Here is a 13,367-nt window from a genome sequence, read left to right on the forward strand (position 1 = left end):
TATTTATAGATTTATTTTTAACTAATAAATATATGCAACTGCTGAGCTTCTGTATATAAAATGCACCAGGTAAGCACAGTTGTTTTGTTGTTGCTGTTTTTAATTTTATTGATTGTTTGTTTATTTGGCTGCACCAGGTCTTAGTCGCAACATGTGGAATCTAGTTCCTTGACCAAGTATCGAACCCAGGCCCCCTGCATTGGGAGTGTGGAACCTTAGCCACTGGACCACCAGGGAAGTCTCAGCAGAGTTGTTTTAAGAATTGAAGAGCTATAGTTAGGAATTCACAGAAAAATCAGCTTTAATGTAGTGCAGAATAAGGGACCAAGTAAGTGCAAAGGACATTCTTGGAGGGCAGAGGGTGTGTACATATGCACGTTTCAGGAACCTGCAGAAGAGCCTTTTATCTTGCAGAGGCTAATCAATACTCGTATGATTGGATTTTATCTTGGATAAATAGAGTTGGTTCTTAAGAATTGTGATTAGTGAACCTCAAGCGTCCCCAATGCTGAGCAGCAGATAGTCACCTTGAAAGAAAAATAGAAACAACTTTATAATCATCTTAGTAAATATAGGTACTTTGGTATTTTACAAACACTAGGTCCCCAAGTGACTGACTACCTAGAGCAGAGCTGCACCCCCAGCCAGGACTCCGCACAGGCCTTGACATGAAGGAAGAATAAATATTAAAAACATAAATGTATAAATCAATCCATCAATATATAATAAAGTAAAAAACACTAGACTCTTCTGGTTTATCTTACCGTCAATTTAAAAGAAGTATTTTTATACTATTCAGCCATTAAGAATAAAATTTTGCCATTTGAACACCATGGATGGACTTGGAAGGCATTATGCTAAGTGAAATAAGTCAGATAGAGAAAAACAAATGCTGTATGATATCAGTTGTATGTAGAATCTAAAAAAAACACAACAAACTAGTGAGTATAACAAAAAAGAAACAGACTCACAGATACAGAGAACAAACTAGTGGTTACCAGTGGGGAGAGGCAAGACAAGGGGTAGCGGAGTAAGAGATACAAACTATTATGTATGAAGTAAGCCATGAGGCTATGTTGTACAGCGCAGGGAATATAGCCAATATTTTATAACAACTCTAGATGGAGTATAACCTTAATTAGGTACCACTATACTGTACACTTGTAACATATCATATCATATATCAACTACAATTTTTAAAAAGTGACATAGAAATAAAACATTTTATAGGATGAACACATTTTTAAAGTTTAAATCTTTGACTAGGTAATGTAATTCCATATTGCAAAATCCAAAAAGCATAAAATAGCACATATTAAAGCCTTCAACCTTCAGAACATTGTTACTGATAGACATCAAAAATGTTATTAGGGGCTTCCCAGGTGGACCAGTGGTTAAGAATCTGCCTGCCAGTGCAGGGGAGATGAGTTTGATCCCTGGTCCAGGAAGATCCCACATGCCACAGAGCAACTAAGCCTGTGCCACAACTCCTGAAGCCCTCACTCTCCAGGTTCAGAGCTCGGCAACAAGAGGAACCACTGCAGTGAGAAGCCTGAGCACTGCAACTAGAGAAAGCCAGTGCAGCATCCATGAACACAGTGCATCCAGAAATAAATACATAATTTAAAAAATGTTACTGATTTCTTATAAATCCTTTCATTCAAGCACAAATATATAATGATTCACTGTATATATATCATTTATATACGCAAAGTGCTTATACATTCTGATGTTTCTTTACAGGCTTTTTTAAACTTAATATGTATCTCAGAGATCTTTCCATTTTGGGTGTCAAAGAGCTTTCTTATTTTTTTTTTTTTTTATGAACACAGTATTCCATTGAATAGATGTATCATAAATTCAGTTGTTTCCTATTCATGGAAATTTTTGTGGTTTCCATTCTAATAAATATTTAAAAGCAATAATAAATTTGGACCTAACAAATATATATTGACCAATCAGCCACTAGTGATTGAGCGTTGACTTTAACAATTCCAAAGTTTGTTTAGTCCATTCCCTGCCCCAAACAAAAAAATGAAAATCGTAAGTGATCTGTCTGTACCTAGTTAGTGGCAGAGACTGGAGTAAAATCTGACCGCCCTGAGTATGAGTCCTCCTCCTAGCAAATCAGTATAATTATTTCACTGTGTTGTAGTTTCCTTAAAAAATACATTATCTCAGAGATTTGAAGTTGAGCTCAGAAAGGACAATGAATCTTTTTACTTTATTACGAGAACATTTTAATTTTTTTAAGGATGGAGTACATGAACATGGTTAGCAAAGAAAAAGGGAAATAGTACTAAAAGCTATACAGTGAAAAGTAAATCTTCCTTCACCTTTTGAACCCCACACCCCTGCTCCCCAGTCCTTAATGGCCCTTTCCCAGAAGCAATCATTGTTTTTAGTGTCTGGAACATCTATCCAGAGAGTCTGTGCAAAGCCCAGTATATATTTTTATACAAGTCTGTGCGTTTTTAAAAAGTGACTAGCAGGATACTATGCATCTTTTTCAATACCTTCCCTTTTTCTGTCCCCCTTCCCTTTTAAAGTTTCTCTAAAGTTGTTAACAAAGGTATGTATGATCAAAGCTATGGTTTTTCCAGTAGTCATGTACAGGTGTGAGAGTTGGACCATAAAGAAGTCTGAGCACTAAGGAACTGATGCTTTCAAATTGCAGTGCTAGAAAAGACTCTTGAGAGTCCCGTGGACTGCAAGGAGATCAAACCAGTTAATCCTAAAGGAAATCAACCCTGAATATTCATTGGAAGGACTGATGCTGACGCTCCAATACTTTGGCCACCTGAAGTGAAGAGCTGACTCATTGGAAAAGACTCTGATACTGGGGAAGATTGAGGGCAGGAGAAGAGGGTGGCAGAGGATGAAATGATTAGGTAGCATCATTGACTCAATGGACATAGATTTGAGCAAACTCCGGGATTATTTTTTGGTTCATGGGTCTGCCTTCTCCCCAAGATTGCCATCCTCCTCGATAAAGCTGTCTTTCCTTTTACCTGACACTTGTCTCTTGGTATTGGATTCTTGAGCGAGGAGCAGGTGAACCTGAGTTCAGTAACAGTATGGAGAAGATTTTCCAGTACCATTATCGTATTATACTATGGTGAAAGTGAAAGTCGCTCAGTCGTGTCCGACTCTTTGCGACCCCATGGACTGTCCATGGAATTCTCCAGGCCAGAATACTGGAGTGGGTAGCCTTTCCCTTCTCCAGGGAATCTTCCCAACCCAGGGATCGAACCCAGGTCTCCTGCATTGCAGGTGGATTCTATACCAGCTGAGCCACAAGGGATGCCCTATATCATGATGAACTGCTATTAAATAATACATTACTTCTGAAATTTAGCATTCACTCAGCTTAGATTTTTGTACTTTGTGTCTTGCATTGTAAAAAGCTAACATTTGAATATTAAGAAGGGAAAGGAACACGTTTGCATTACAAAAGGATTCCCAATCATTCATTTATTTCAAGATTCCAATTTTGACTGTTTTCTCAATGGAGTCTCTTCTCAACCACCACCACCTTCCTCCAAAGGACTATTACCTTAACCCTGGACTGTTAAACTCAAATCCTAACTCATATCCACTATTCTACTCTTGCCATGGGGTCTTGCACACCTTTCTCCTTGGTTTAAATGCGCTATCCCCACATAGCCTGTTGACCCTTTCACCCTTAGTGATTTTTAAAATTTTGATTCAATAATCACTTTCTTAGGGAAACTTCCCAGAATGCCTCACAGATGTAAAGTATGCACTTTATAGAACCCAACAGCAAGTACCATGTTGTCTGCTTTAAAGGACTTAATAGATTCGTGCTTGTGTGCTAAGTCACTTCAGCCATGTCTGACTCTTTGCGACCCCATGGACTGTAGCCCACCAGGCATCTCTGTCCATGGGATTTTCCAGGCAAAAATACTGGAGTGGGTTGGAGATCTTCCTGGCCCAGGGATGGAGCCCACATCTTCCAAAGAATATTAAATGCAAAAATGGAAACTGAATGACTGTTTATAATATAATTTTGTATATTGTTTTACCTCTTTGTCCTCCAGTTGTTTCATACATGTTTTGTGTCTTCAACTGGACTAAAAGTTCACCTCATTGTTGTTCAGTTGCTCAGTCATGTTTGACTCTTTGCAACCCCATGGACTGCAGCACACCAGGCTTCCCTGTCCTTCACTATCTCCCTGAGTTTGCTCAGACAGATGTCCACTGAGTTGGTGATGCCATCCAACCGTCTCATCCTCTGTCAGCCCCTTCTCCTCCTGCCTTCAATCTTTCCCAGCATCGGGATCTTTTCCAACGAGTCAGTTCTCTGCATCAGGTAGTCAAAGTACTGGATCTTCAGCTTCAGCATCAGTCCTTCCAATATTCAGGGATGATTTCCTTTAGGATTGACTGGTTTGATTGCCTTCTCCAACACCACAGTTCAAAAGCATCAATTCTTTGGTGCTCAGCTTTCTTTATGGTTCAACTCTCACATCCATACCTGATTACTAGAAATACCATAGCTTTCACTATATGGACCTTTGTTGGCAAAGTGATGTTTCTGCTTTTTTTTCCCCCCTCCAAATTCCTGGTTAAATGAGGACTTGTTTATTTTGAGGGAAGAAAAAGGCCCCAAACATCAGGCTGTTCACAAAAATAACCCACAGTATCAACTTTAAAAAACAAACCTTAAGACTATTACACTAGTTATTTTTCTAGAGGATGCATTTAACATGCCAACTCTCATTCACAAAAGTACATTGTTACATTTGTGTTGAACAGCCCCACATAGCACTCTTATGTGGGGTGTAACACACATACCTCTAACTCAAAGCTGCTCTCAGGTTCTGCTCAACTAATGAGATTGCCTTTGTAGTTAGCGAAGAAGCTACTGTATGAATGGAAAGAACTGTACTCCCTCTATAGCAAGAGATTATTTTGGAGACAGTTGATGCTGCTACTGCTGCTGCTGCTGCTAAGTCGCTTCAGCTGTGTCTGACTCTGTGCGACCCCATAGACAGCAGCCCACCAGGCTTCCCCATCCCTGGGATTCTCCAGGCAAGAACACTGGAGTGGGTTGCCATTTCCTTCTCCAATGCATGAAAGTGAAGAGTGAAAGTGAAGTTGCTCAGTCGTGTCCGACTCTTAGCGATCCCATGGACTGCAGCCTACCAGGCTCCTCCGTCCATGGGGTTTTCCAGGCAAGAGTACTGGAGTGGGGTGCCATTGCCTTCTCTGGAGACAGTTGATACATCCTTTTTATTGTTAAGTCATAAAGACGTATCAAAATTAAAGCAAAAATTACAGGGTAAAGACTAAACGTAACTACTAGGAGGGTCAAAGGAAGTGAAAATGGGCAACATGAATTAATGAACATGGGAAGGACAAGGGTGGGGAGAACAGTGAGCATGTGCTGAAGATACTAGGGGAGAGGATCTGGTGAAAATTTTGATCTTAGACAAGCATCTAGGTAAAGAAATAATGGGACAAGATTTCTAAACCCCACTATGTGCTGAAGAGTCATCCTCGCCACTGGTGCTGTCTCCATTATCCTCTCTGTTTCAGCATCCTTGATCAACTCCAGCTGGTCATCCCCCCGATCTTCACTATCGTCATCATCCAGTAGGTCCCCCTCCTCAGCAGAGTCATCTGCACCTCCGGCTCAGACTCCATCTTCATTAGTCTCATCTTGCTCAGGGAGCTGCCGCTCTGCTCCTCTTCTGACTTACCCTTCTTCATCTCCACTCCTTGTGTGCTCCGTTCCTTTTCAATTATTTCCCAGGCTTTCCAGTAAAGAACCCACTTTTTGTTTTATCTGAGTTAACTCCTTCTTAATGGTCTGAAGGTCATCTCCTTTCAACTTTCCAGACTTAGAGGGAGATCCCCACTGTCTGCTCTTAGAATTGAAGCCATGTTTGCCCTTTTATGAGGTGTTTCCTGATATCTGCTGGCGTTCTGAGGGCACTACAGCCCGAGCAATAGGAGGAGGAGGAGGAACACGTGCTAGGTAACTGTGCGTCCTGTCGTAATAATCCTGTTGAAAGTCACAGTCCAAGTCAAAAGATGGGCTGAGTGGAGGGGACGGAGAAGGGTGTTCTGGTACTGACCCGTAATCTGCGCTGCAGATCATTTCACACCTGCTTTTCCTCCGTTCACTTTTGGCTCTGCAGCCAGATTAATATCTAAAACCTGGCCAGCAATCATCCTGCCATCCTCTCCTGCCACAGCAGCCCGGGCGTTTCTCTCATTAACACACTGAATGAAGGCAAAGCCCCTATGAACAGAGCAACCCATGATTCTGCTGTATTTTGAAAAGATTGCCTCCAGGTCGGATTTCTTGACCACAAGGGTACTGAGATTCACAATGAATACACGAGACTTCATGGAGCAAGGATCCATCTTGTTGATAACATTACTGGCCATTGTCTTTGATGATACGGTGCCTCACAAAGCTGAAAAACGTAGCTGAAGATCAAGAAAAATGTCACAGGAGGGGGAAGGGAGAAGAGATTCGATTCTGAATCTCCTACCCCCGCGTTCTACGTGGAGAAGCGGATTCCTGCTGGAGGTTGGCAACAAAGTTGCAATCACTCAGTCTTTGCCTCTTCACAAAACGTGTCTCTGCTTTTTAATACGCTGTCTAGGTTTCTCAGAGCTTTACTTCCAAGGAGCAAGTGTCTTTTAATTTTGTGGCTACAGTCACCATCTTCAGTGATTTTGGAGTCCAAGAAAATGACATCTGTCACTGTTTCCACATTTCACCCATCTATTTGCCGTGAAGTCATGGGACCAGATGCCAAGATAGTTTTTTGAATGTTGAGTTTTAAGCCAGCTTTTTCACTCTCCTCTTTTGCCTTCATCAAGAGGCTCTTTAGTTCCTCTTTGCTTTCTGTCGTTAGTGTGGTGTCATCTGCATATCTGAGGTTGTTGATATTTCTACTGCAATCTTGATTCTAGCTTATGTTTACCCAGTCTGGCATTTTGCATGATGTACTCTGCATAGAAGTTAAATAAGCAAGGTGACAATATACAGCCTTGACGTACTCCTTTCCCAATTTGGAACTAGTCAGTTGTTCCAAGTCTGGTTCTAACTGTTACTTCTTGACCTGCATACAGGTTTCTCAGGATGCAGGTAAGGTGGTCTGGTATTCCCATCTGTTTCAAAATTTTCCACAGTTTGTTGGGATCCACACAGTCAAAGGTTTTAGCATAGTAAATGAAGCAGAAGTAGTTTTTTTTTTTTTAATTCCCCTGCTTTTTCTGTAATCCACCGGATGTCAGCAATTTGATCTCTGGCTCCTCCGCCTTTTCTAAATCCAGCTTGAACATCTGGAATTTTTTGGTTCACGTATTGTTGAAGCCTAGATTGAAGGATTCTGAGCATTACCTTTCTAGCATGTGAAATGAGCACAGTTGTGTTCATTAAGATCATGATTTATACCAGTGGTTCTTAATTTTGGCATTATTGTCTCCCTGGGGCATTTGGCAGTGTCTAGAGATCTTTGCCAGAGAAGGCAATGGCACCCCACTCCAGTACTCTTGCCTGGAAAATCCCATGGATGGAGGAGCCTGGTGGGCTGCAGTCCATGGGGTCACTAAGAGTTGGACACGATTGAGCGACCTCACTTTCACTTTTCACTTTCATGCATTGGAGAAGGAAAAGGCAACCCACTCCGGTATTCTTGCCTGGAGAATCCCAGGGACGGGGGAGCCTGGTGGGCTGCTGTCTATGGGGTTGCACAGAGTCGGACACGACTGAAGTGACTTAGCAGCAGCAGCAGCAGCAGCAGCAGCAGCAGACATCTTTGCTTGTCACAGTGGCACAGAGGGGAATGCTGCTGTCACCTAGTGGGTGAAGACCAGAGATACTGCTAAACATCCTGCAATGCGCAGGACAGTCTCCTCCTCTCATAAAGTATTATCTGGTCTAACATGTCACCAGTGCCAAGGTTGAGAAACTGCTTTATATTTCTCTGGGACAAGGAAAGCTCTAAATTAATGGTCTTTGGATATACTTATATTATTTATTTTTTTCTTGTATTATTTAATCATATATTAAATACATTAATTTTATTGTATATAATTTTATATTACATACACATAGTATATGAATATTTATGATTGCATACATATTATGTGGCTATGACATATTAGTAAATATATATACATTATTAATATTCATTAACTACATGAAAGATATACAGTTGACATCTTGTGTTAATGAATGTTTTTATAAAGATAAGTGACTCAAAATAACTGTTGACTCTTTGGAAAGGGGAAAGGAACAAATGAGATATTTATTATTGGCTTTGCTATTTAGAAATTATTCATTTGGGACGTCCCTGCCATTCAGTGATTTGAAAAACATTTCTGGAGCATTGATAGTGATCCTTTCATCTACAGCAAAAATTTATTGGAAGCCATTTGGTACCATATGACCTCATCTCTCTAGACTGGGTTAGAGGAGGGCTTATTGTTGTTATTTAGTCACTAAGTCATGTCCTACTCTTTGCGACCCTATGGACTGTAGCTTGCCAGACTCCTCTGTGCGTGAGATTTCCCTGGCAAGAATACAGGAGTGAGTTGCCATTGCCTTCTCCAGGGGATCTTTCCAACCCAGGGATCATATCCATATCTCCTGCTTTGGCAGGTGGATTCTTTACCACTGAGCCACCAGAGAAGTTCCTGACTCAAATTTGGCCAGTGAGAAATTCTTTTTTGGTGCTTTAAGATATCCTGTAACCTTAGAACAAATTCTTCTTTTCTGCTTAAACTAGCTAAAGATAGCTTCTGTTACAAAGCCACAATTGTGGCTTTGCCCAAAAGAACTACTCTGGGGATGAGTGTAAAATTCATCTCTAGAGGAAGACTGCTCTTTTGAAAAACAGTTTAATGGGTCATCTGGGTACACAAAAGTAAAATTTCACTCTAGAGTGAAGAAGCTCAGAGCAATTATGAACAATGATAATACCCAGTGATACGAAAGGATGACTACATTGTAGGCGAGGTTGTATCTTTGCAAGCACATGTTCCTATTTGTTTGCTTTCTGTTGTTGTCGCAGTTGGAGAAGGAGGGGTCTTTATTAGTACTGGTACTTTTTTTTTTTTTTTAAGAGTTGGAGACAAAAAGCCATGAGAGTCTGAGGAAGGCAAGGCTGGATAAAGGAGGCTTTTATCCTGTCACGCTGAGATGGCCCATGAAACAGAGTGAGCAAAGGATCCACAGTGAAGGAGCATGACCCAAGAACTCCCACAGAAGATTATGCCACTTAGTTTTAGGATTTTTCCTGTATTGTGCTCAGGTGTTATTGAAAAAAAAATTTAACATAGAAGCCTTGTCTTAACTGTGCTTTATGAACATAAGGAAGAAGCTGTGTTCAAGCTTATGGACGAAGTATTGCAGGGAGTCGCACAACTACTTAGGAAAGTTCTTTGACTGTGTCTTGTATACCTCCAAGAGCAACTCTGCTGCTGCTGCTGCCAAATTGCTTCAGTCGTGTCCAACTCTGTGCGACCCCATAGACGGCAGCCCACCAGGCTCCTCTGTCCCTGGGATTCTCCAGGCAAGAACACTGGAGTGGGTTGTCATTTCCCTCTCCAATGCATGCAAGTGAAAAGTTAAAGTGACATCACTCAGTCGTGCCCATGGGGTCATAAAGAGATGGACACAACTTAGCAACTAAACAGCAACAACCGTGATTTATCAATCCATTTTCCTGTCTCCAATATTTAGAAGTCTTACACAGCCTCCTAAATATCTGAAGTAATTTTATCATTGAAAGACAAGAGAAAATAAATAGTATGCTTGTTGTCTGGGAATATATATGGTAATTGCATAAAGAAAAGTTGAAATGATTTTTTAAGAACTCAGGATAGTGGTTACCTTGAGAGGAAGCAGGCAGAGGGTGGGGGTCTGGAAGGAGCACATAGAAAGTATCAATAATAACAGGCTGTTTCATAAGTTGGTTGTACATTCACAGGTCTTTACTATGTTAATAACTTACATTAACATATATTCTTTAATACATATCAGACTTTTTACAAGTGAAGGAATAAAGTAACTGTCAAATTCCTTGACAGTACAGTTAAACTTATACTGGCTGAGAGTGCAAAGAATTGTCATTTTTTTTTTTTTCTTTTTAGCTCTGCTTTGTGGGTATAGGGGAAGAGATTCCCATTTAAACAGCTATCTTGAACATCTTTGTGATCTACCACACAATTTCCTCGGTTCCTGGGACATGGATGATTTCTGCCCAGCATTCTGCAGGAACTCAGAAGCAGAGAGGCAAGAAATGGTGTGCCCACATGGAGGCAGCAGAAGGACAGTAACTGATTTTACACCGTTGCCAAAACAGAACAATGCTTTATATTTTAAAAGTTGCTGTATCTAGTTTATGCCCTTTTGATATAGTTCTATACAGTTTCCAAAGGTTGCAACAATTCTCCCTTCATCCCCTTTTCCCTCTGCCTCCTTCCTGCCCACCCTGCCTTGGCACCTGTTGTTCCCTATGTTTGGAAGACCCTTTCCTGCTTTGCTGGTCTGGCTGACTTCGTACATCTTTAAAAATGATAAGTTTAAGGGTTAATGCCTTTTGAAAACTGCCTTCTCTCACTCTTTGATTTCTAATCCCAGAATTATCACAGCTCTAAGATTTTTGGATAACATGTGTCATCAACCCCGTTTCCAGGAGGGTAAGATTAGCTTGGGTGTTTGTGAGAAGAGCCCAGTAGGTAGGAAGAAGCAGGTTTCTGGGTCAGGCCAACTTGTTCAAATCCTGACCCTCCCCATCTTTCTGTGGGTTTAGATTAATCACAGGGCTTCCAGTTCTTCATTTCTATTATTGATTTTTATTGGAGTATAGTTGCTTTACAATTTTGTGTTATTTTCTACTGTACAGCAAAGGGAATCAGCAATATGTATACATATACCCTCTTTGGCAGATTTCTTTCCCATTTAGGTCACCACAGAACACTGAGTAGCATTCTCTATGCTATACGGTAGGTTCTCATTAGTTATCTGTTTTATGAGTGCCTGCATGCTAAATCTCCAGTGTTCTTGCCTGGAGAATCCCAGTCATGGTGGAGCCTGGTGGGCTGCCATCTATGGGGTCGCACAGAGTCGGACAGGACTGACGAGACTTAGCAGCAGCAGCAGCATGCTAAATTGCTTCAGTCAGTCAGTTCAGTCGCTCAGTCGTGTCTGACTCTTTGCGACCCCATGAATCGCAGCACACCAGGCCTCCCTGTCCGTCACCAACTCCCGGAGTTCACCCAAACTCACTGTGTCCAATTCTCTGCGACCCTATGTACCTTAGCCCTCTAGGCTTGGGTTCTTCAGTTTGACTGAGGGAGCCTGAAAGAGATGGGAATACCAGAACACCTGACCTGCCTCTTGAGAAACCTGTATGCAGGTCAGGAAGCAACAGTTAGAACTGGACATGGAACAACAGACTGGTTCCAAATAGGAAAAGGAGCACATCAAGGCTGTATATTGTCACCCTGCTTATTTAACTTATATGCAGTGTACATCATGAGAAACCTGGGCTGGAGGAAGCACAAGCTGGAATTAAGATTGCTGGGAGAAATATCAATAACCTGAGATCTGCAGATGACACCACCCTTATGGCAGAAAATGAAGAGGAACTCAAAGCCTCTTGATGAAAGTGAAAGAGGAGAGTGAAAAAGTTGGCTTAAAGCTCAACATTCAGAAAACGAAGATCATGGCATCTGGTCCCATCACTTCATGGGAAATAGATGGGGAAACAGTGGAAACAGTGTCAGACTTTATTTTTCTGGGCTCCAAAATCACTGCAGATGGTGACTGCAGCCATGAAATTAAAAGACGCTTACTCCTTGGAAGGAAAGTTATGACCAATCTAGACAGCATATTCAAAAGCAGAGACATTACTTTGCCAACAAAAGTCCGTTTAGTCAAGGCTATGGTTTTTCCAGTGGTCATGTATGGATGTGAGAGTTGGACTGTGAAGAAAGCTGAGCTCTGAAGAATCGATACTTTTGAACTGTGGTGTTGGAGAAGACTCTTGAGAGTCCCTTGGACTGCAAGGAGATCCAACCAGTCCATTCTGCAGGAGATCAGTCCTGGGTGTTCTTTGGAAGGAATGATGCTGAAGCTGAAACTCCAGTACTTTGGCCACCTCCTGCGAAGAGTTGACTCATTCGAAAAGACTCCGATGCTGGGAGGGATTGGGGGCAGTAGGAGAAGGGGACGACAGAGGATGAGATGGCTGGATGGCATCACCAACTCAATGGCCCTAGATTTGGGTGAACTCCGGGAGTTGGTGATGGACAGGGAGGCCTGGCGTGCTGCAATTCATGGGGTCGCAAAGAGTAGGACAGGACTGAGCCACTGAACTGAACTGGAACTGGACTGACTCCTAGAATTTAAAAGTCCACAGACCAAGCCACTGATTGGCCCCTCCGGGTGTCCCCGCCCCTTCTCTGGGAAACTCAGGGCTGGACAGACACCTCCCAGGCAACTCTCCAGTCTCTTTACAGTTGTTGTTCAGTCGCTCATTCATGTCCGACTCCTTGTGATCCCATGGACTGCAGCACGCCAGACTTCCCTGTCTTTCACCATCTACCGGAGCTTGCTCAAACTATGTCCACTGAGTCAGTGATACCATCCAACCATCTCATCCTCTGTCGTCCCCTTCTCCTCCTGCCCTCATTCTTTCCCAGCATCAGGGTCTTTTTCTAATGAGTCGGCTCTTCACATTAGATGGCCAAAGTATTGGAGTTTCAGCTTCAGCATAGGTACTTTCAATGAATATTCAGGACTGATTTCCTTTAGGGTTTACTGGTTTGAGCTCCTTGCTGTCCAAGGGACTCCCAAGAGTCTTTTGCAACACCACAGTTCGCCTTCTTTATAGTCCAACTCTCACATCCCTACATGACTACTGGAAAAACCATAGCTTTGACTAGACGGACCTTTGTTGGTCCAACTCTGAGTCAAAGTTGGCTCAGTACAGTGCACTGGCTAAGTCGCTTCAGCCGTGCATTCTTCCCGACCCCACGGACTGTAGCCCCCCAGGCTCCTCTGTCCATGGGATTCTCCAAACAAGAACACTGGCGTGGGTAGCCATGCCCTCCTCCACCCGACCTTCCCGACTCAGGGATCGGACTCAAGTCTCCTGCATTGGCAGGCGGATTCTTTACAGCTGAGCCACCAGCGGAGTCCACAGCACCTCGCTTGGCGGGGAAAGTCCTCCAAGAGGAAGAAGGGGCCTGATTCACGGCGGGGATTACGCCTTAGCGGCGCTCTAGCTTGGACCCGGGTAGCTCAGCTCTCCCCGCGTGGGGCTCCTGATTGGCTGAAGCCCGTTGCTGTCACGCGTGTCTTCCGGAACGGA

General features: G+C 42.5%; 1 pseudogene; it reads right to left on the bottom strand.

Moving 5' to 3' along the window:
- Positions 1–4,960: 4,960 nt before the first annotated feature.
- On the bottom strand, positions 4,961–7,235 carry LOC133238269 (heterogeneous nuclear ribonucleoprotein C-like; annotated as a pseudogene).
- Positions 7,236–13,367: the final 6,132 nt, after the last annotated feature.

This window comes from Bos javanicus, chromosome 25, assembly GCF_032452875.1.
Source record: "Bos javanicus breed banteng chromosome 25, ARS-OSU_banteng_1.0, whole genome shotgun sequence".
NCBI classification, from domain to species: domain Eukaryota; kingdom Metazoa; phylum Chordata; class Mammalia; order Artiodactyla; family Bovidae; genus Bos; species Bos javanicus.